Source organism: Rattus norvegicus, chromosome 6 (assembly GCF_021556685.1).
Source record: "Rattus norvegicus strain SHRSP/BbbUtx chromosome 6, alternate assembly SHRSP_T2T, whole genome shotgun sequence".
Taxonomy (NCBI): Eukaryota; Metazoa; Chordata; class Mammalia; order Rodentia; family Muridae; genus Rattus; species Rattus norvegicus.
The window spans coordinates 120529099-120550806 of NC_141539.1; the positions used below are offsets into that span (position 1 = coordinate 120529099).

The 21708-nt window shown below is 36.6% G+C and overlaps 2 long non-coding RNA genes across 4 annotated transcripts in view; one reads left to right on the forward strand and one right to left on the reverse strand.

Annotated features, from left to right (window-relative positions):
* LOC102549466 (uncharacterized) overlaps positions 1-21708 on the forward strand; it is an 86267-nt gene that overhangs the window by 15655 nt on the left and 48904 nt on the right. Inside the window, exons 3-5 of one of the 2 annotated variants that reach the window (XR_015622531.1) lie at positions 791-841; positions 9009-9081; positions 12386-12564. This is a non-coding gene — a long non-coding RNA (uncharacterized LOC102549466). Of the gene's footprint in view, positions 1-790; positions 842-9008; positions 9082-12385; positions 12565-21708 lie in introns of those variants that run through there. The other variant, XR_015622529.1, reaches the window with a different exon arrangement.
* The window catches only part of LOC102549614 (uncharacterized), a 41383-nt gene that overhangs the window by 10846 nt on the left and 8829 nt on the right, over positions 1-21708 (reverse strand). The gene's annotated exons all lie outside the window — the stretch shown is intronic.

Below are 21708 nucleotides of genomic sequence, written 5' to 3' on the forward strand. Positions count from 1 at the left end.
ATGAGAATGGCCAAAACCATGCAGTTACCCCTGTTGATACCTAGAAATGGTTATAGATGACTTGCCATGTTTCTCTAGCCACATTCTCTGCAACCAACATTAGACTCTTTATTTAATAGTTGTTCAAAACCACAAGGATTTAGAATTAAACACTAGCCTGGCATCTGTCAATGTTATTATTGAAGGATAGAATCAATGAAGTTCTTCTCAAATGACCAAGGAGATACAAATATTTGGGAAGGGAATCTTCCCACCAAAGCCAAGTTCATAGGAGATGGGAAACAATTAAGAGCAATATTACCATTCAGCAAATAATATACTTATGAATTACTTTGCTGCCATTAATGGTGAGATACATATTGTGTATTAAACAATGCCTTTATTGTTTAGTTGTGAAAATAGGGGATGCAGACTCACCCAGTGTTACTATTTCATTATCATGACGAAATCACTGAGAGACGAGGGCTGATAAACATGGACAGATTTACTTTGGCTCAAGCTATCAGAGTTCAGTCCAAGAATGTCTAATCACATGTGTTTGGGAAGAGCATGATGGTTGCAAAAGTTTTGATGAAATTATGGAGCAGAGAGGCAGACACATCCCTAATGACCTACTTCCTTTAGTCTGGTTTCACCTCAGAAATTTCCAAAATTTCTCAACATACTCCAGCAGCTGAGAAACAAAATCACAGCACAGGAGGGGTTCGTGGAAACAAGTCAGACATTCCTAAATTATAATACATGTGGATATACATTCCTTACATAACACACTGTTCATGTTGTTTTACAGGAAAATCCTCTGGAGTCCACTCCAGAGTATGTGCAGAAGCCAGCTCTACAGGTCAGCGGCCTTTTGACAACACAAGTATAACATCTCCTGTATAAAACATAACTCAAACTAAAAAACCACAGTAATTGCTCATCCTTTCATGGAAGCATGCTAAAATATTTCTTTCTCACCTTCAAATAAGCACACAGCTTATACTCTCTTCCCTCCCATAAACATTTATGATTCCACTAACCAGGAAGCATATTTGAATTTAGCACTCTATGCATCTGCCTGTTTATTGTACAGCAAAGCTATTCGCATTTGTAAAATGATACCTTATACCAAATGCCTTAGTATTTGGCTCCTTTGTACACTGTGTAGGGAGCATGTAAACAAAATCAATTATAAAATTTATTCATTATTTTATAGTTATTGCTACTTGATTATTATTCTTTTTTTGTTCTTTATTTGGTTTTACTCTTTAAGTTCATTTATTTAATTCTCCCCCTTGTAAATTAATACCCTGAACCAAGATTCGAAGCATATTTAGTCCTAGGATTATGTTTTTAAATAAAGTATCAATATTAACTGTAAGCACTTACCTACATCAAACATGAAAAATAACTGAAACAGACTATTCATTAACAACTCAAGTCATACAATATTGATTACAGTACAATATTGATACAATACAAAGTTGACTAAAGTAGAATGTGAGTTTCAGTTCAGGTAACTTTGGGTATAGAATGATGGTACTTAATCACAGAACTTTCGTCTTTTGAAATAAAATAAGGCAATAATAATAATGCATTATGATTCTTGAGAGGAACAGAACTGATAGACAATATTTGTGCATTTTGAATCAAGACAATCCTCTTACTTAGGTAGTTTTCTGTGAGAAGGTGTTGTCTTGGAATCTCAGAATCGATATCCTTGAAGTACCTACTCATAAGCTGAACAAAGGCAGCAACAATGGACTTGTTAACTTTGACAGGAAGTGCTCGAGAGATCTCCAACTTACACCATGAATTACAGGCCCCCAGGAGAAATAATCTGGGAGGAGTACCCTGAAAACATACATACAAGTATACCAACTGACTGAGAAGGTTGTGTCTATTTCACTCTCTCTCTCTCCTCTCTCTCTCTCTCTCTCTCTCTCTCTCTCTCTCTCTCTCTCTCTCTCATCTATATGTTGATCTATCACAAACACACACACATATATATATTCATTTAACATATTTCATTTCATTTATAATTAATGAAAAAAGAAGGCCATATACTTGAAAAGGAGAAAAAATGGTATTTGGGTGAATTTAGAGAGAAGTGGAAGGAACAGGAAGTGGTCCAAATATATTATAAATGCAAAGAAATTTTAAAAATTAATTAAAATGAGGGAATATGAGTTGCCTTATACAATAGGAGCCTGTAATCTAATAATGGTTAGCTACATGTGAGGAGGTCACAGAACCAGGCTGGTCCAATGTAACAAGCTGGATTCTGTGGTGGTCTCAGTATTACGCTTTAAGTTCCCTACAGTCACTGCTATTGTCTCAATGTTTAAAAACTAGGTATCTGTAGTCTGATTTCAGCACATAATATAACAATTACCAACACACAATGAGAGGAATTCCTCACATATGCAAAGAGACACTGCCTTGCCACATATTGGGGAGGCACCAATTCGTATACGGGGTTGGTCTTTAGCTAGTCATTCTTATGTATGAGTCTCCCTGGAAATCACAGTAGACTATACACGTGTCTGTTTCATCACGACTAGACGTCTCTTAATTCAGTTAACTTGACAACCATGACTCAATGTTGTCATGTGATATCACGATATCTAGGGGAAGAAAGTCTGTATTTAAACATTGTACTTTAAAGTTCATAGTTATTAAATAACATTACTTAAAAATAGCTCTCTACTTATAATTTGGAAGATAATGTCTCTAACATATGCCTCAACCATAGCCCACCAAATAAACTTCAGGGGAGCTAGGAATAAAGACCAGCACAAAATCGTAAGCATAATTAAAACACTACATGGATTATTTTTGTTATTTTTCCTCTTATGCTATTAGCTTCATTGGGCTGTTCTTAAACATGCACTTTGTAGAGAACAAAACCAAAGCCCAAGACATATTTTATTGAAATTATGAATGTGAATGTGCCTAATTAAAAATGGATTTCTCTCAAATTATTAGGTTAGACCAGCAGGTGAAATTGTTTCTCTAAGAGGGTATTAATCACAACAGGCATTCTCTGATTATAGAATTATCCATGAAAACATTCTGTAGGAACAAATATGTACTTCTACAATCAAAGATAGGAAATAGAATAAAAGTCTACTGTGTAGACAAAATGAACAATCGCAAGGCTTAAATACTTAAGATAAATAAACAAGCAAACAAACAAGAATCAAGCAATGAGACACTGTCCAGGGAAACAAGTAGGATAACTACTGATCTTCTCCTCTCCCTCCATTTTTCAATTCTTTTTAAAAGATATCTATATTAATTATTTGGAAATTTCACATTATGAATCTCAAGCACTCTCATTTCCAAGTCTTCCCAGCACTGATCCGCAACTCTTAGGACATCCACTCCCCCCACCCACCACACTTGATACTAAGTCCACATGAAAAGCCCACAAAGAAAGGGAATTATGGACCAATGTCCCATCTGAATATAGGTATAAATATTCTCACAAAAATATTGCAAACTTTACTGAACAACAAATCATAAAGATCATTCTCCATAATCAAATAAGCTTCAATCCTGAGATGCAGGAGATGTTCAACATACATAAATCAAAAAATTATAATCCACCATATAAAACCATCGAGAGACAAAAACCACATGAACATTTCAGCAGATGAAGGAAAGGGTTTTGTTAAAATCCGACACCCCCTCATGGTAACACTCCTGGAAAGATTAGAATCACAAAAGACATACTTAAAATAATAAATGTATAGCAAGTCCATAGCAAACATCAACTTAAATGAAGAAAATGCAAATAATTTCCACTAAAATCAGGAGCAGGACAAAGTTTTACCTTGCCTCACCATACCTATTCAATATAAGGTTAAAGGAGAGAAAGCAGAAGCAAAGATATCAAAGAATCCTTATGTGCAGATCATATACTAGTATTCCATGTTTAGTATCAAGGTAACTGTGACTTTGTAAAATGAATTGGGCAACATTCCTTCAGTTTCTATTTTATAGAATAATTCATTAGCTCATGTTTGGTTGTCTAGTAGAATTATGGGGTTTTTTTTGGTTGTTTTGTTTTGTTGGGAAAATTTTAATGACTGCATATAATCGCTAAGTTTATATATTTGTTTAAATTGCTTATTTTATTTTGATTCAACTTTGATAAATGAAACGTATTGATAAAATTATCGAATAGATTTTCCAATTTGCTAGATTATAGGTTTTCAGAGTATATTTTTATGATTATCTGGAATTCCTTGATATGTATTGACATGTCTCCCTTTCATCTCTAATTATATTAAGTTGGATCATTTGCCTCAACCTTTTAGTTAACTTGGTTAAAGATTTGTTGATCTTATTAATTTTTTTCAAAGAACTAATTCTTTGTTTCATTGATTCTTTATATTAATTTCCTTGTTCTGTTGATTTCAGTGATGAGTTTAAGGACTTTTTTGGCATTTACTCCTTTGAGTGAGAATTCTTTCTATTCTAGAGATTTTAGACGTACTGCTATGTTACTAGTAATGTCTAACTGGATTAGGCAATTAAAGGAATGAACTTGCCTCTTGGAACTTCTGTTATTGTTTCCCATAAGATTGAGTATGTTGTTTCTTTACTTTCATTTGACTCCACAAAGTTTTTAATTTCTTTCTGATTTTCTGTCTTGATCCAATTTTGATTTGGAAGGGAAGTATTTAGTCTTCATGATACTGTAAGATTTTTGTTGATTCTGCTGTTGTTGTTATTAAGCTTTATTTCATAGTGGGTGTCATAAGATCCTGGGTGTTATTTAAATTTTCTTGTATATTTTAAGACTTGGTTTACCTTCGTTTTGTGATTAATTTTGGTGAGGCACTGAGAATAATATACATTCTTTTATGTTTGGATGAAATTTATATAAATATCTGTCCACAAGAATAATAACAGGAATCAATGAAAACAGTGCATTGATATCTCGCAATATCTACGGTGTCAATTGCCCAATAGAAAGTCACACACTAACAAAATGGATGTGAGAACATGATCCATTTTTTTAACATCAAGGAAAGAAATAATTCCAGGGGGAAAGTTCAAAGCAAATAAATATGAGAAGTAAGCTCTTGTAGCAATATTAATATCTGACAAAATAGACTTCCAACCAAACTTAGAAAGAAGATAAAGAAAAGGATGCTACATATTCATCAAAGGAAAAATCCACCAAGAGGACACTACAACTTTTAGCATCTACAAACCAAGCACAAGGGCACCTTAGTTCATAAATGAAAATCACATATTGATCCTCACACCATGATAGTGGGAGGCTTTATTACATCACTCTCACCAGTAGAGTGTGCCTCTTAAAAAAAAAAGGTAAACAGAAAAATGCTGGAGGTAACTAATATTATAAACCACAAGGATCAAACAGATAACAAATATTTGTATAAAATTCCATACAAATATGGTATGTATTTGCATAGACAGACAGACAGACAGACAGACAGACAGACAGACAGATAGATAGATAGATAGATAGATAGATATAGATATAGGTATAAATATAGATATAGCTCTTAGTTAGGGTTTTATTGCTTTGAGGAGAAACCATGTTCAAGGCAACTCTTCTAAAGAAAAACATTGTATTGGGGCTGGCTTGCAGCATCTGAGGTTTAGTCCATTAATCATGGTGGCACAAAACATGGCAGTGTGCAAGCAGACGTGGTGCCTCAGAATTAGCTGAGAGATCTACATCTTGATTCTCAGGTAACAAGGAGAAGAATTCCTTTCACTGGGTGGAGCTTGATCATAGGGATCCTCAAACCCTGACTCTATAGTGACGTACTTCCTCCCTCAAGATCTCACCTACTCCAACAAAGTCATATTTCCTAATAATGCCACTCCCCATGTATTCAGAGAATGAGAGACCTTGGATCATTCAGCCCAAAGCATATCTCCATCAATTCCAGGGTTCAGGAAACCCTGTAGAGGAGTCAGTAGAGAGAGCGTAAGAGCTAAATGTGAAGGAAATTACCAAGAAAACAAGGCCCTCTAAAGCAACAGGATCAACAAACACATAAACCCACAGAGACTGAGGTAGCATGCACAAGACCCATGCTGGTCTTCACCAGGTGCGGTCCTACAGATGAAAGAAGTACCATGTGACCCCATCCTTAGTCTAGAAGTGATCTCTAATTGATAAGCACTCACAAATGAAAGCTTAGTTTGCTGTAAGGTAGGCTTTCTGGGGAAACCTACTACTCTTAAAGATAGATCCTATACGGAGCAGTAAAAGGGGAACAGAAAACAAAATGGCGACTTTGAAGGTTTCTTTTCTTACAATGTCATGTGAGGGCTTTTCTTCTTTTTTTTAAAAATATTTTTCTTCTTTTCTTTTATTTTTTGTCTTTTATCCTACTGATCCTTTGTGTATGTATTATAGATTCCAGTTTAGTGTGTTTATGAGATTCCTGAGTATGCATACGAGTGGGTCTCTGTGTCTGTATCTGTTTCTTATGACTTCTCTTGCACTGCTTTCCCTATGCTTGTTTGTTTAGAGTTCAATTCTGAGGTGTTCGATTTTGTTTTATTTTACTCTCAACTATAACTTATCCTTTTCTAAGGAGAGGCAGACAAAGAGTCCACATAAGAGGGAGATAGGACAGAACTGGGAGAAATAGAGGGATGAGGAGCTGTAATAAGAATATATTATGTAAGAAAGGATCCATTTTCAATAAAAGGAGGAAAAGACCAAACAAAACTAAACAAAAAATGATTAAATCTTTCTTGGCAAGGCACATTCTATGACAGGTTAGGGTTGGGGTAGAGAAGCAAAGTTACTCTTTGTTTATAAATAGTTTATAAATTAAACTATTTCCCCTATGTTTTAAGTTTGCATTTTGATCCTGGGATAATCCGATTCATAATAAATTGGCATGCATCAATTGCAAAGTCCATAATTATCATGGATGAATGGAACACTAGGCTGAATCTTTCCTATTGTATGAAACAATGTTTGTTGAAGTCTCTAACTTGATTGCGTTTAAGCAAGGGAGTAATCACTAAATAATCATGGCCTAAAGAAAATATAATCTGTAGAATGGACAGATATCACTGGATAGCCTGTCATTTCCTTCCTAAAACGAGTAATTGTAGGTTTCATGATTTACTTCTCATCTGGTTGAGAATTCTTCCTGCTTCTTTTGGTTGGTTTGTTTGTTTTAAAGACCAGCACTGCAGGGACAGGAGCCTAGCACAACTTTCCTGAAAAGTCTTTTGTGTCTGTTCATTCTGGCCAGAGAATTAATCCCAGACCAGCCGTTTATATGACAGTGTTGATATCTGATTCTGCCATTCAAAAGAAAATAGGAAACTTTCCTGACAGCCATAATTCTACTTTTCCTGGCCTGGGTAAGATAAAGACTCTATTCTGAATTCTTTTCTTTCCGAGGAAGAATAGTTACCCTAGTTGATTTAAAATTCACAAATCACTAGCATACTTGTTGTTATTTATTTTTCAATATTCAACTCTTCATGGAATTGAGCCCAAAGCTTTTGAATCTGCTCATCTAACTGACTTTAAGAGTTTCAAACTATGCTGTTGGTCATCACACTTTTTATTTCCACGTATGCTTCATTCCACGTTTCTCAAATTCTGAATTTTTGTCCGCACCTGTAATTTGTTTATTTTAAAATCATCCTTCTTTACTCAACATTCATGAGCACTGCTGGAAATAATAAGTTACGCAAAGAAACAATGATAATTCACCCTGAAGAAACTTTGCTTAACTATCACATTAGTCATCTTAAATTCTTTAAATCAGGTTTTATTTAAGAAAAAAGGACCTACATAATTTAATTGTCAAATGATTACCATAAGAACCAAAGCGGGAGCTGAGCTCAGTAATCCTTCACATTTAGGTTTACAGAAAAAGGTAGGGCTGATGAGAATCACTATTTAGCCTTTCATATTTATCTTACAGTCTTTCTGAGCTCAGACACAGGTCTCCAGGTGAGGCAGCTCACCACAGACATCTGTACTCATGTACATAAACCAAAACACAGACATAAATACAAAAAATTGGAAACAAGACAATTATTGAAAGAAGAAAATCTTGAAGAAGCCAGGTTCTATTTGAATTATTTCTCCTCAGGCTTGGCTTCCTAATGCCTGCTCTCCTCCTCCTTCATTTCACATAAGGTCTAGCTGCAGAAATATTTAAATCTGTAAATTATTGAAAAATAATGGAAATGATACTCTAAGTGGCCAAATATTACATGAAGCAGAAAAAACTTTTAATAGGTGTCCAGAGTATATTTATGTGTATTTAAGGAATATATTTATTTTAAATCAGTATAAATTTATTTTTATGTAAATTTAATTTATTTAAACTTAAAATGTATTTAATAAAATCGATTTAAAAATAAACATTACTATTATTTTTTCCAATTTCCATTATGTTCAACTATTAGAAGAATTCAGCCATCAAGTTTAGCCATACAATCTAATATAGATTATGCTTTTATTAAATGACTGAAATAGGACTAAGACTTAATCTGGGGGAGGGAATAGTCCAGAAGTAAGATGATGTAATTATATGAACTTCAACTGACTTTGTTTATCTAAATAATATGGGCATCATCTTATCTTATTAGGCATCATGAAATCTGAAGGTGTCACTGGAGGTTACTCCATGCATTTCCAGTTAGCACTTTAGGGATGAGAACAAAAATCCAAGGAAAGAAGCTATTCACAGTCATGTATTTGCTGAATTTGCCATACTTTGATATGATCTAATGCACAGTTCTTGAGGTTAGGTGGCATTTTATGAATGATTAATGTGAGCTTATGCTTAATTAGTAGTTACTCTGATTACTTAGGAAGCCAAGAGGTGGGCATCATCTTATCTTTAAACCCTTGCAGTCAAGTGCTTTTAATAATATACAATGAGTATTTAACAATGCTTGCTAGTAGACATGTATAATTTAATAATATATTTTATTAAATATTTGATCATTTTGACGCTGTATCTTAATCACATTCATCCCAACTTCAGGCTGAGCCCACACCAGGCAGAATCTGGTTTCCTTCTGACGAGTGTGGAGTGTCATCCTCTTCCTGTCTGGCAGGTAGGAGAAATCAGGACCTCCATTCTCAACTCCTCATGGTCAACAACTGTATTTGGGTACGCAAGGCATTGAGAACCTCAGCATCAGTCCCAGACCTTACTGTTTCTCATCAGGGAAACATGAACTGAGACCCCTAGCATAGACTGCATTCTGCCTCTTTTGAGGGGCTTGTCAGAGTCACTCCAGTATCCCAGCAGCAAGGTAAACACACAGCCCCAGACGCTTAATCTGTGAACTTCAAGAATTCCCCTTTAGCCCCTCAGTCTTTCCATTAACTCTTCCACTGGAGTCCCAGTGCTCAGTCCAAAGTTTGGATGTATCTGCTTCTGTACTGGTCAGATGAGGAAGAACAACAGTATTAACTAACCTGTCTATCCAGAGCCCCAGTGACTAAACCACCAACCAGAGTACACATGGAGGGACCCATGGCTTCAGCTACATATGTAGCAGAGGATGGCCTTTTCTGGCATCGATGGGAGGGCAGGTCCTTGGTCCTGTGGAGGCTTCATGCCCCAGTGTAGAGGGAATCTAAAGCAGTGAGGTGGGAATGGGGGTGGGTGGGAGGGGAGCACCCTTATAGAGGAAAAGGGGAGGGGGAAATGGGGCTGGGTTTTGTGGAGGAGAAGTTGGGAAGGGGGGCACTCTGGTGATACTTTTCTCAGACTAGGTCTCCTCTTAGTTAGTTCTACTAGGAGTCTGCTTTACTCTAGAGGCTTTATTGGCAGTTTAAGCATGTGTAGAGTATACATAGAAATAACTTTGAGATTTGCATTTGCCTCATATAATAAGTGCAAACACCCCTTTAGAATCCAAAGGATGCTTTCAAGATTAAAGAATAAAGGTAATAAGGAAGGTTAAAGAACAGATTATTTAGCCTGGGAATGAGTTACCTGAGGAACAATTTAGCAGTGGCCTCCAATTATGTAGAAGGTTCTTTTAACATCTTTTCATAGAAATTGCAACCACCTGTTTTTCACTCCTTCCAAGGCAGAAATCATGGACATGAGCATACATTACAGGAAAAATGGCCTCATAGGGCTGAAGATAGGATAAAGGAGAATTTCCTGATGGGATTTGCTCATACCAGACACAACATAAATATCCGATACAACAAAACTAGTTCCATGCTACGTTCTGTATTTCCATTGGGAGAATTAGATCATTAATATCTGAATGAATCAGATGTTTAATATCTCATTGCAATAACATCGAAGGCCATTTGCTTTCCGGTTGATAAAAATACAGACTGTAGTTGACATGAATATACTGAACTTTGACTTTTTTTTTTTAACTTTCTCCATCCTTGCAACAGACCTCTCTCTTTGTGTCATATTTTCCTTCTGTTTCCAGTAACTGACATGGGGCTGAGAATGAAAGAGTTGGCTATGACAGGATATCTGTTGTTAGCCAAAGGCAGCATGCATCTACATTGTTCTATGTCATGTCACAACAACATCCACTTAAGAGGAAAACATGGCACAATTGTTTTTTGAGTTTTCACTCAGTCCCTCAAAGACATGCTTCCAACAAAATCCCAGATGCAAATCACTGTGTAATCCACACTTTAGTAACAGCTATATCTAACTGTGCTAGGGTTGTGTTACTTAGCTAACCTAATTGAAATAATTTACTATAATATTTCGTGCTATATAAATGTATTAGCATTTGTTAGAAGCTTACAGCTATGGTGAAAGGATATTTACATTTACACACACTTGGTACTTTAGTTAACAACTCAGAAGTAAGAAGGATGATAGAGAAATCACCAAGAGAAAAGCAACAAATTTATTTAATATAAGCTTTACACGATACAGAAGACTCGGCGAGACCACTAATGGGGCAAAGTGGTTTTACTTAACATTTGATGAAGGGGCAAAGTTGATGGAAAGCTGTTACAAGGGAAGGTGGGATTACAGGGAATAAATTTACAGAACTCCATAGGCTGGATGCTTCAAGTTTCTCATCATCCTCCCTATCTTAAAGATATGAGCGTTCCTTTCTTCCCTCTAGAGGGAGGATTTCCAGAATTTTATTTTGTGGGTGGTGGCGGAGGTATTTGCTCTGCTGCTGCTGCTGTTGTTGTTGCTGTTGTTGTTGTTGTTGTTCTAGTTTTAACTAGTCAAATAACTCCCAGGTTTTGCTTTTTAATATTAAACAAGGAATACATTCAGCCAAATTTAAGATATTAGAGTCTATTTATTCCCATTAATAAAAACAATCAACTAGAAATATCAGACCCATTATTTAGGGTCAAGAAGGTCAGTGATTGTCAGTTAAACTGCAGGATGCTTTGATCTATATTCGATGGCACAAACTTACAGAAAGGACTCTTATAACTTGCTTCATAGCAGGAAGGGCAGATCACTAAGTCCTGCTTATACCTGCTATTCCTCACCAGCTTAAATAAAACACTCACTTCCTGAAAGCACTCTGTTCTCATGCCTGTCTTAATAGCTTACTTGATGCCCAGTGTCCAAGGAAGAAATTTTCTGCTCACATTTCAGTTCTTTTTCTCAATTCTTGGAAATTCAGAAAAGCCTGCTTTTAAGAATTTTATGTTGAGCTACTAGCTAGCACCTAGGATCTAAGAAATAGTCTCATTATCAGGCTATTTTCTTTTCCAAAATTAGCCATAAATATTACATCCCTAACATTCAGAAAGCAGGAAAACTTATTCTCCGAGGCAACCTAGAGACTATCAACCTGAAGCCAGGCTGGGCTATTAGGCTAATGCTCTTCCTAGGTCTCCTAAGGCAGATCAAGTCCCCTCTCTAGGAGCAGGCAAAGCACTGAACATCTCATTACCATATAAAGAGGCTTTACTTCTGTTGCCTATTCCAATCCAAAGCTTGCAATGGTTTTAGCAAAATCCTGCTGAAATCTAGCATTATTAGAAATCTTTCTCCAGCTCTTCCTCTTTTAACTTATACATATTTATATAAAGGGAGGGTGCTACAGTGTGAATGTGTTCCCCAGATTCATATGTTAAGACTTACTTGCCAAGGGGATTGTATTGAATGGCGGTATGTTTTTGGAACTGTAGGAATCAGAAGGGCATGGTTCTCATGAATAGGATTGCTGATCTTAAAATAGAGGTTGAAACAAGTGCTCTAGTATCTGTTGCCTCTTTTCCTTCCCTCAGAGAATGTTAATCTCCTCTGGAGGATGGATCTTTGGGTCAGAGACTGAGGTTTCTGCACACGGAACCTGCTCTAGGTTTGATGTTAGACTTTCTACTCCCCAAAACCATGAAAACATATTTTCCGTCATTTTGAAACAATTCAATCTCTGTTTGTTTCTCTAGAGTACCACAGGCAGAATAAGATGGATTTCTGACTTCAAACAGTCCTCAGTTGGTGGAAAAGGGATCACTGGGAGGAGTACACACCCTCCTTACTTTTGCCAGAGTACAGCACATTTATGACTCATTGGGGCTGAAGATGGATCTTCTTCCGCATCTGGGGAAAAAACATCTTCAGAGTTCTTTTCTGAGACTACTTTCTTTTCCCCTTTGCTTCCACAGCTATATTTGTCTTTGGGGAATCCCCATCAGACATTCCATGTGAAAAACCTATTCCAAGCCTTCTGAAAGAGTTCAGTTTAGCCATGAGGCAGTACTTAGCATCTTTTAAAAAGCCCTAAATCATATCACCTTTGTAGTGTTTCTCATCCTGGGGAATATCTGAGCTATACTTTTTGAAATCAGGCAGTGCCTAAAGTTTAACAAGTTTTCCAGGTGATTCTAAAAAGTGCAAGACTCTCACTGCCAACCTTCAGAATGAGCCAGAGGCCCCCAATGGAAGAGCTAGGGGAAGGACTGAAGGAGCTGAAAAGGATTATGACTCCATGAAAAGAACAATAGCAACTAACTAACAGGACCACCCAGAGCTCTGAGGGACTAAACCACCAAGGAAGAGTATACATGGAGGGAGCCAGGACTCTAGATACATTTGTAGCAGAGGATTCTGAGATCAATGTGAGGGAGGCTTGATGCCCCTGTGTTGGAGGATGCTAGAAGTATGAGGTAGCAGTGGATGAATGCGTAGAGGAACACCCTCAGAGAGGCAAAGGGGAGGAGGGAGAGGGAGGATAGGTTGGGAGGTTGTGGAGGGGTAACTGGGAAGAAGGATATCATTTGAAATGTAAATAAATAAAATGTTTAAGATAAATAATAAATAAATAGAGAATCAAGCTAAAACGTTTGTTATTCAGTTCAGAAGTCCTGTTTAAAACAACACAACTTAATAAAAAACTACCTAGAAAATCTCTGCTACCGTGTCTGAGGATATGTCATCACGAACTGTCAAAAATCACTATTTCTTTGGTTCACGTGAGCCTCCAAAAACTTTCATGACCCTTTCATTCAAACCTATAGCTCCCTCTGCCTATCTTGACCTCCTGTCTGTGTGTTATAGGGAATTCAGGACTTCTCTGCACCGTCTTACATTTATGCATGTGTCAGTCTTCCTGAGAAGCACACCTTGTTGCATTTCATTTGTGTCAATTGATAGACTCCTAGAAGTCACACAATCTACAAAATTTAATACAATCCTTCCTTGTAAAATGGGTGTACTCAGTTGAACAACTGAAAGAATTTGATTTGTTTTAGAGACTTGGTGACTGGAAGAGTCAAGTGTCAAAGGCATTCAGTAATTATTACTTTTCTGTAATTGCTTGAACATTAAATGGCTGGCCATTTGGTCCCAAACATTTGTGTGCCTTCAAAAAAGGCCTGAAAGGAAGGAGAGGGTCAATGGCAATGAGCCTTGAAATTCCACAACTGGGCCCTGTTTTTAGGTCATTCTCTGCTTCCTGACTGCAGACATAATGTAACACATATCATCATGACTTCTCTACCTGGATGGATGGTATCACTTTAAACTATAGTCCAAAACAACCACAGCTACAACACAAAGTTCTTCTCTGAACTTTCTTTACATCAGATGTTTGCCACAGTAAAAATAAAAGCAACTGCTATTCTTACACCTTGTGAGGCCTCAACCCTTAAGTCTAGAATCCTGTGTATAAAATGGTAGTTAGCATTTTCATACAAAAAAATTTGAAGCAACAACTTACTATATAAAACACTATATAAAAACAACTAGCACCAAAAATAATGTAGATATTTTATATAAAAAATGTCTGTTAAAGAAAGTGAATAACTGTATGATCATATGAATGAATCAAAATAATTCTTAAGTGTAGGTGATAGTGTAAAATCCTTTATGTTACAAAACAGAGTAACATGACTTAGAAATTTTCTCTGTGTATGTGTGTGCATTTGTGTGTGTGTGCGTGTGTGTGTGCATATGTGTGTGTGCGTGTGTGTGTGCATGTGTGTGTGCGTGCGTGTGTGTGTGTGCACGTGTGTGTATGTGTGTGTGCATGTGTGTGTGTGCATGTGTGTGTGTGCATGTGTGTATGCGTGTGTGTGTGTGTGTGTGTGTGTGTTTGAAAGTCAGAGAACATCTTTCTTCTTTCTTCAATTGGTTTTCTTCTCATTCCGTGCGAGTCCTTGGAACTGAACTCAGATTATCACTCTCTGAAACTGTAGCCTTTATTCATTGAAGCATTTCACAGTCTCCCAAAGTCTTTTAAGAGAATGAAAGCCAATAAATAAAACACAAACAGCAGAATAAATAAAATATAATCATCCCAATTAATATTAGGCACTAGGGGAAAATGTGGCTAGTTTCCTATAGTACGGACTTCCTTAATGAATAGAAAGTAATCTAGAATTTAAATGAATCTAGCATTTTAGTATAACATAAGGTTATACGAACATCAAAGAGCTATGGAACTACGAAGAGAAGGGTTTGAGTTTATTTATGGTGTTCTGTCTTCAATTGGACCTCATTTTCTTTTCTTAACCTTGCTGGCTCGGCTAACGTATTCTGACAGAATGACTGTTTTCAAAACATTATTGGTCAAAGTTCACAACAACGTACTTCCTACCTAATCCAATTGACAGGGGCATCTCAGCAATAATGGGTTCAAATTTTTTTGTTTGTTTGTGCTTCACTAAACAACGGTGTCACAGGTAAAGAAAGCCACTCCTCACTGGTTAACTGACTACAGCAAAATAAGATCTTTAGTCATTTTCACTTTAGTACACACTGCTGAATATGAGATTGCAGCAGAAACGGTACAGTTCCAAAAATGTTTATATCTGCTGAACACACCCTCAACACACATACAGACAGTAATGAATAAATAATCAGACACTAGGAAATGAAATCTTAGCTGTTAGGCAGCTGGCGCTGCTCTCCCTCTAATGGGTCTATTTTGAAGAAAAGAGGCAATTCTTATATGTAAACTCTGCACTCATGCGTGGAGGGCAGATAACAATGGCAAAATCCAGGAAACCCCATGTTAGGCTTCTCCACCTATTTAGGGTAAAGACGTAATTTCTCTCCCACCAGTTCCTGTAAAATAAAACAACCTGTCCGGGGAAGGTGGGAATTCTACTCCTAGACAGTGTGCTTTGCTTTTCTGGCCAGCACAGAGGAGCTTTGATGATTTACTGTGTATTACACATTTCCATTGCATAAAACAGCACTCCTAGCAAATGATGTGATTACCTAATTAAGTTATTAGACACAAAGGTGCTTATCATAGGATAATTACATCCCAGGGAAATAAAGAAAAATACCAGAGCCCCGCCAGAAACAGGAGTGCTTCCCATTAAAAGGGCTCCTTCATCACGGAAATTACATCCACGTGAGCAGGTAGAAGAGGCGGTAACTGTTTTCTCCGCGGAGAGAGTTGAGGCTGGAGGTCAGCATGAAAAATCCCTTGCTGTCCAGACTTGACTTAACTGAGACGATTTCATTAATTAGTGCCAGGATACCCACAGGCATGTGCACATCTCATTCTTAACACAGAAGCATGGAAAGATGTGAGCCACTGACAACCACAGGGATGAACACAGTTGCTGCCGCTCTCACGAGGTCCTAGTACCAATAAGGTTAGACAAGCAAACTCTACAGCGGTTTGACTGTTTAAGCAGTTGAACCCTTGGAAATGGCTACTAATTACTTAGCCATTACTATTAACACCACTAAAACACTCTAGTTGTGTAACCCGCTACGTAACAGTTTGTAAGTACGAATTCCAACACTACCACACTCTGTAGACACACATACACACGCAGTCGCTCTCAAACATACAAACACCGAACTGTGCTTGGAGAAGGTTGGATGGTTTTTCTTTTTAACACTTCCAATCCATGTGGTTTTATTGACAAAGAGAAATGCTGTGGAGACAACCGTAAAAATAAATACAATATATTGTGTAAAAAGATACTGAGGCAGGATAGAAAGAGAGAAAATATGTAATGCTGACGTGGTTGATAAGGTAACCCACTGCTTAATAATGCTTCCTATTCTTGCAGAAGATGCTAGTGAAGTTCCCAGACCCCACTTGTGGGTCTTTACAACTATCTGTAATCTAATTTCCAGGGGGAGATTACTGTGTCTACATCTTCTCTCTCTCTCTCTCTCTCTCTCTCTCTCTCTCTCTTTCTCCCTCCCTCCCTCCCTCCCTCCCTCCCACATGCCCCCCTCACTCTCACACACATACACAAAAAAATCCACAGGAATATTAAAAATAAAGAAATACAAGTATAATTAAGAGCAAAAGGGATAAAAACGTCCTTATTCTAAAACCCCTAAAATCTGTCTAGAAGTAAGAAACTTCAATATGAATGATAAAACTGAAATTGCTTACAAAGGCCTTGTCTTTTCAAAATCTTAAAGATGCTGAAAAGCAGCATATTATACCTATTTAGATAGATCTACTGCTGATCTGAGCTTCACTGCACTGTTGGAAAAATAGAAACATGATAGTCTGAAGCCATACTCACTATGCTTTCAAATGAGGATCATGTTTCCTTTTTTTTCATTGTTTTTTAAAGTAAGATACTTTATTATCTTTCTTAGAATTTTATATAACATCTTTTGACCATATACGCCCCACCCATAATTCTTTCCACAAATATCTTCACCATTCTCATTTCAGAACGAACCCAGTGTTGAGTTGCCTTCTTTATGTCTCTTCTTTATGCCATTTCCCTTCCTTCTTTCCTTCCTTCCTCCCTCCCTCCCTTTTCCCTTCCCTTTCATTCTTTCTTCTTCAACTCCCATTGAATCCACTTTGTGTTACCCTTCTGCTCTTGAAAGTGTGGCCTTCTCTGAAGAATCAGCATAGTCAACCAACCAGGATTCAAATCATTAAAGAAAGCTGACTCTTTCCCAGAAGCTGTCATGGAATTTTGTGCTCACCTCTCCACCTTAATCCTGGAATTCCATGCTTGAGCTTGTGCAAGTTTTGTGCATACTGTACATTTGTTTTCGCTTTATATGTATAAAAATCATACTGTCTCTGGTAATTGACTTTTCAAGGCCCTCTACTGTCCCAGCTTTTAAAGTTTTTCTGCCCTCTTTTCTGGGAACTGAGATCACATTTCCACTTGAAATTAATTATAGAAAATAGAATTATTCCATGAACAATTTCAAGTGATAAAAAATAGAAAAAGAAAAAGAATGAGAAGTATTCTAACCCATTTATTTATTTATTTATTTTTCATTTTTCACGGCTAACAGTTAAAAGGCTTGAAATTGATTCGTAGATTTCAAAAACATTTCCTTTTTGTGTTTTAACAGTTTAGCCATGAGCTTATTTTCACATTAACTAACACCTTTGACAATATAATATAATATAATATAATATAATATAATATAATATAATATAATATAATATAATATAGGATACATTGTGATCATAATCATGCCCATGTCCGTTTTATCCCTCTCCTATATCTATTATCTCTCTTCTTGTCACCTAGTCCCCTTCTACCTTTATACTCTTTTGTTGTTCTAATAAAATTCTTGTGCGGGTAGGCACCTGTGCTGTATAACTTTAGCTCCAAAGAGTACGGCGGAACTAGCAGAGTGTTTCATGAATAGTGCCACTCTGCATCCTCTGGTTCTTATGATCTCTCTGTTCCTTTTCTCATAGCTGTTACTAGGTCTTGAAAGGAGTTATACTGGCTGTATTGGATGCTTTTGGGTGTCAAATTGACTAAAGTTACACAGATACAGAGACCTGCCCTCAAACGAGCTCAAAGAGTCTTATGGAAGAGTGAGGGTTAGAACTCATCAAGCTGTAGGGGTCAAGGACACTACAAGAAGACCTACAGAGCCAATTAACATGGGCCCTGGGGACTTACAGAGACTAAACCAACAACCAAAGAGCATACAGGGGCTGGACCTAGACCCCCCTACACATTTGTGGCAGATGTGTAGCTTGGTGTTCATGTGTGTCTTCTAACAATTTGAGCTGGGGCTGTTCTTGTCTCTGTTGCTTGCCATTGGATACCCTTCCTCTACCTGGGCTGCCTGGTATGGCCTCATCAGAAGAGGATATGCCTAGTCCTGCTGAAGACTACATGTCCCAGTCTGGAGTGGTACCCCAAAGGGGACTTACCTTTCTCTGAAAAGAAGGGGAGGGGTAATGTCGGGATGGATTTGTAAAGACAGGAATGGGAGGAGAGGATGGAGGGAGCCTTCAATCGGGATGTAAAAATGAATAAAATAAATAAATAATTGGAAAAAGAAAGAACTCTCTCCTGTTCCAACCCTTTGTAGCACAGGAGAAAGGTGTAAAGAATAATTTATATATACAAAATGATAATATTTCTTTCCTACCCAAGACTGCACAATTTCATACCCAATTCTCTATGCAATTTCATGACATACACACATATATCACAACTATTAATTCACAAAACCATTCATAGAAATGTTCAATTTGAATAAAACTGTCTTCAGGAAAGCCAAACTTCTGTGCAACGAGTGTACACCAACAGAAATAACAATCAATTAAAGTAAAATCATCCATGATTTTATTTCAAATAGGCATTTTTCATAGACAATTCAAGCCTTTGGGGTTTGTGATATTGATTATTATAATCCCCAAGGGGCTATCCAGTGTCATGCGAAGTTGTTTTCACAGGTGACAAACTGAGAATAGCGAAATGAACCTCTATTGTCCCCAAAGACCTTCCAACACCAGTTAGAAAATTAGTGGACACACTACCCAGAAAATGTATACCTCAATGGTTCATTGTTTGAATGTTCATTTCTATAGACATTTAGAAGTGAACTTTTCAAATTGATACAGTAGGTAACCTGGACAAAAAGAATAGAGTGAAAACTTGACAGGTAATTATTACATTCATAGATCTGAACAGGATTGCAGAAGGTGGTAGAAGATTTGGGAAACAGCTCAGCAACAAAGACTGAATACTGGATTCACAACAATCAATTATGGTCTAATATTTTGTTTATTGTACGACTTAGAATTACTCGGCATCAATAGGTACTTTTCTGTTATAGGTGAAATGTCTGTGGAGACCAGTTTAAAATACAGATAAAATGGGAACACTTCACAGTGATGAGATCTCAGGGAAATAAGAAGCTTTATAGGTTGATGAAATTTTAAGAAAAATCTTTATTTCTGGAAAGCATGCTGTAAAATCTATCAGGATTCTTAAGCTTATTTATCCTTTACTAATTCTGCATTTTTTAAGAAAAATTCAATTAATATATATGAAAGCTCAAAATATTTAGATACTAAAGATAAAGTTTTCTATGTGGCTATTTATTATCAGAAGCCTAGTATAGCTACTGATCACATAGTGTAATTAAAATATTTCATGAGTAATACAGTATTTTTTGTAAGGATAGAGAATGAATGCATTGATTTATATGTGGATATACACCCCCATACATAAAGAAAGTACTGGAATTTACACACACACACACATACACACACACACACACTATATATATATATATATATATATACATATATATATGATAAATATTAACTCTAGAAAGAAGTATAGAAATTATTTTGTGTTCCTCTTCATGCATATATTTTATTATGAGTCCAACTTCCTTATTCTCTATACACTAAAGGTTTTCTAAAGTGAAAATATTAATCAAGATGTTTGTAATGCTGTTATAATGTGAGGATATATTATTTTTAATTTTAGATGAAAGTTTAAAAATGGCATAATCTCATTCATGCATATTACTATACCTTTTGAATCTTGCTTTGTTTGTTCTGTTTGACGATTTTACTTCCTGTTCTGTGTGCTTTGTTTTTTCTCTGCAATTCATTCCTCTATTGCTAGTAATTCTCCTTGCACCTATCTGATCTTCCAGTGTGGATGTATTTTCTAGTTAATTCTGGCTGATCCATATTGTTTACTGTTCCTCACCATTTTTCTTAGTGTTGTTCCTCTGCTTATTTCTACATACCAATGATATACTGCATATTGTCTGAAGCCAGACCTATACAGTATGTCCACATGAATGCCACTCATTATCTAATAATTTATGTTTGGACACTAGGCTAAGCAATATAACCAGAGCCCAGACTTTCTCTATGGCTCTCAATTTTAGCCTTGATCTCATAATTCCAGAGCTGAGGCTAAAATTGGCCTCCTTCTATCTCTCTCTCAGATTTCCTAAGTTTTACAAAATAGCTAGCCCCACTGATTCTACCTTTTAAAGATTACAGGAATCTGGCAACTCTTCTCTCTTCTTAAACACAACGTTCCAAATCTGTTGATACCACCATTCTCCTTAGCCTGACAAGCACCTACTGTCTCTATGATTTTCTTCTGTGTACTGTTACTATCTGTATTCTTCTAATAAATATTGTCCAGGAGAGCTTGTTTCTCATATAAATCTGAGTAACTCACTGCACAGATGAATCCAGCACCTACCCATGGTAGGGAGGAGAAATTAACGTCAAACTTCACGGTGCATTTTTCAGCAACTCCCCCAACATGCTTTCCCATTCTGAGCCCACCATCTCATACTCAAATGCAAAAACTCACACATTTCCGTCTACATACATCCCTGTCTCTGGTAACTGGCAATTTTGCCTTGGTTTGCTTAATTTCTGTTTTCAATTATGTCCATTTTGGAGATGATTTCTAGTTACTTTGTATGGCCTATTAAGATTTTACCTTCACAAATGCATCTATCACCTTCCACAAAACTCAATTTCAAATGAATCCAAGACCTCAACATAAAACCAGATACACTGAACCTGATAGAAGAGAAAATGTGAAATAGTCTTGAACTCATTGGCACAGGAGGCAACTTCCTGAACAGAACACCAGTATCACATGCACTAAGATCGAGAACTAATAAATGGGACTTCATGAAAATGAAAATCTTCTGTAAGGCAAACACTGCCAATAGGATAAAACAGCAGCCCGCAAAATGAGAAAAAATTTCATCAACTTCACATATGACAGTGGGCTAATACCCAAAATATTTAAAGAACTCAAAAAATTTAGCCACAAACAAACGAAATAATCCAATTAAAATGGGCACAGAGTTAAACAGAGAATTCTCAACAACAGACAAACAAACAAAAAAAGAAACAAAAACAAACAAACAAAAAACCCCTCAAATGCCTGTGAAATACTTAAAGAAATGTTCAAGGTCTTAGCCATCAGGAAATGCAAATCCAAATGCCTCTGAGGTTATAACTCATAACTGTCAGAATTGTTAGGAACAAAAACACAAGTGACAGCTGATGCTT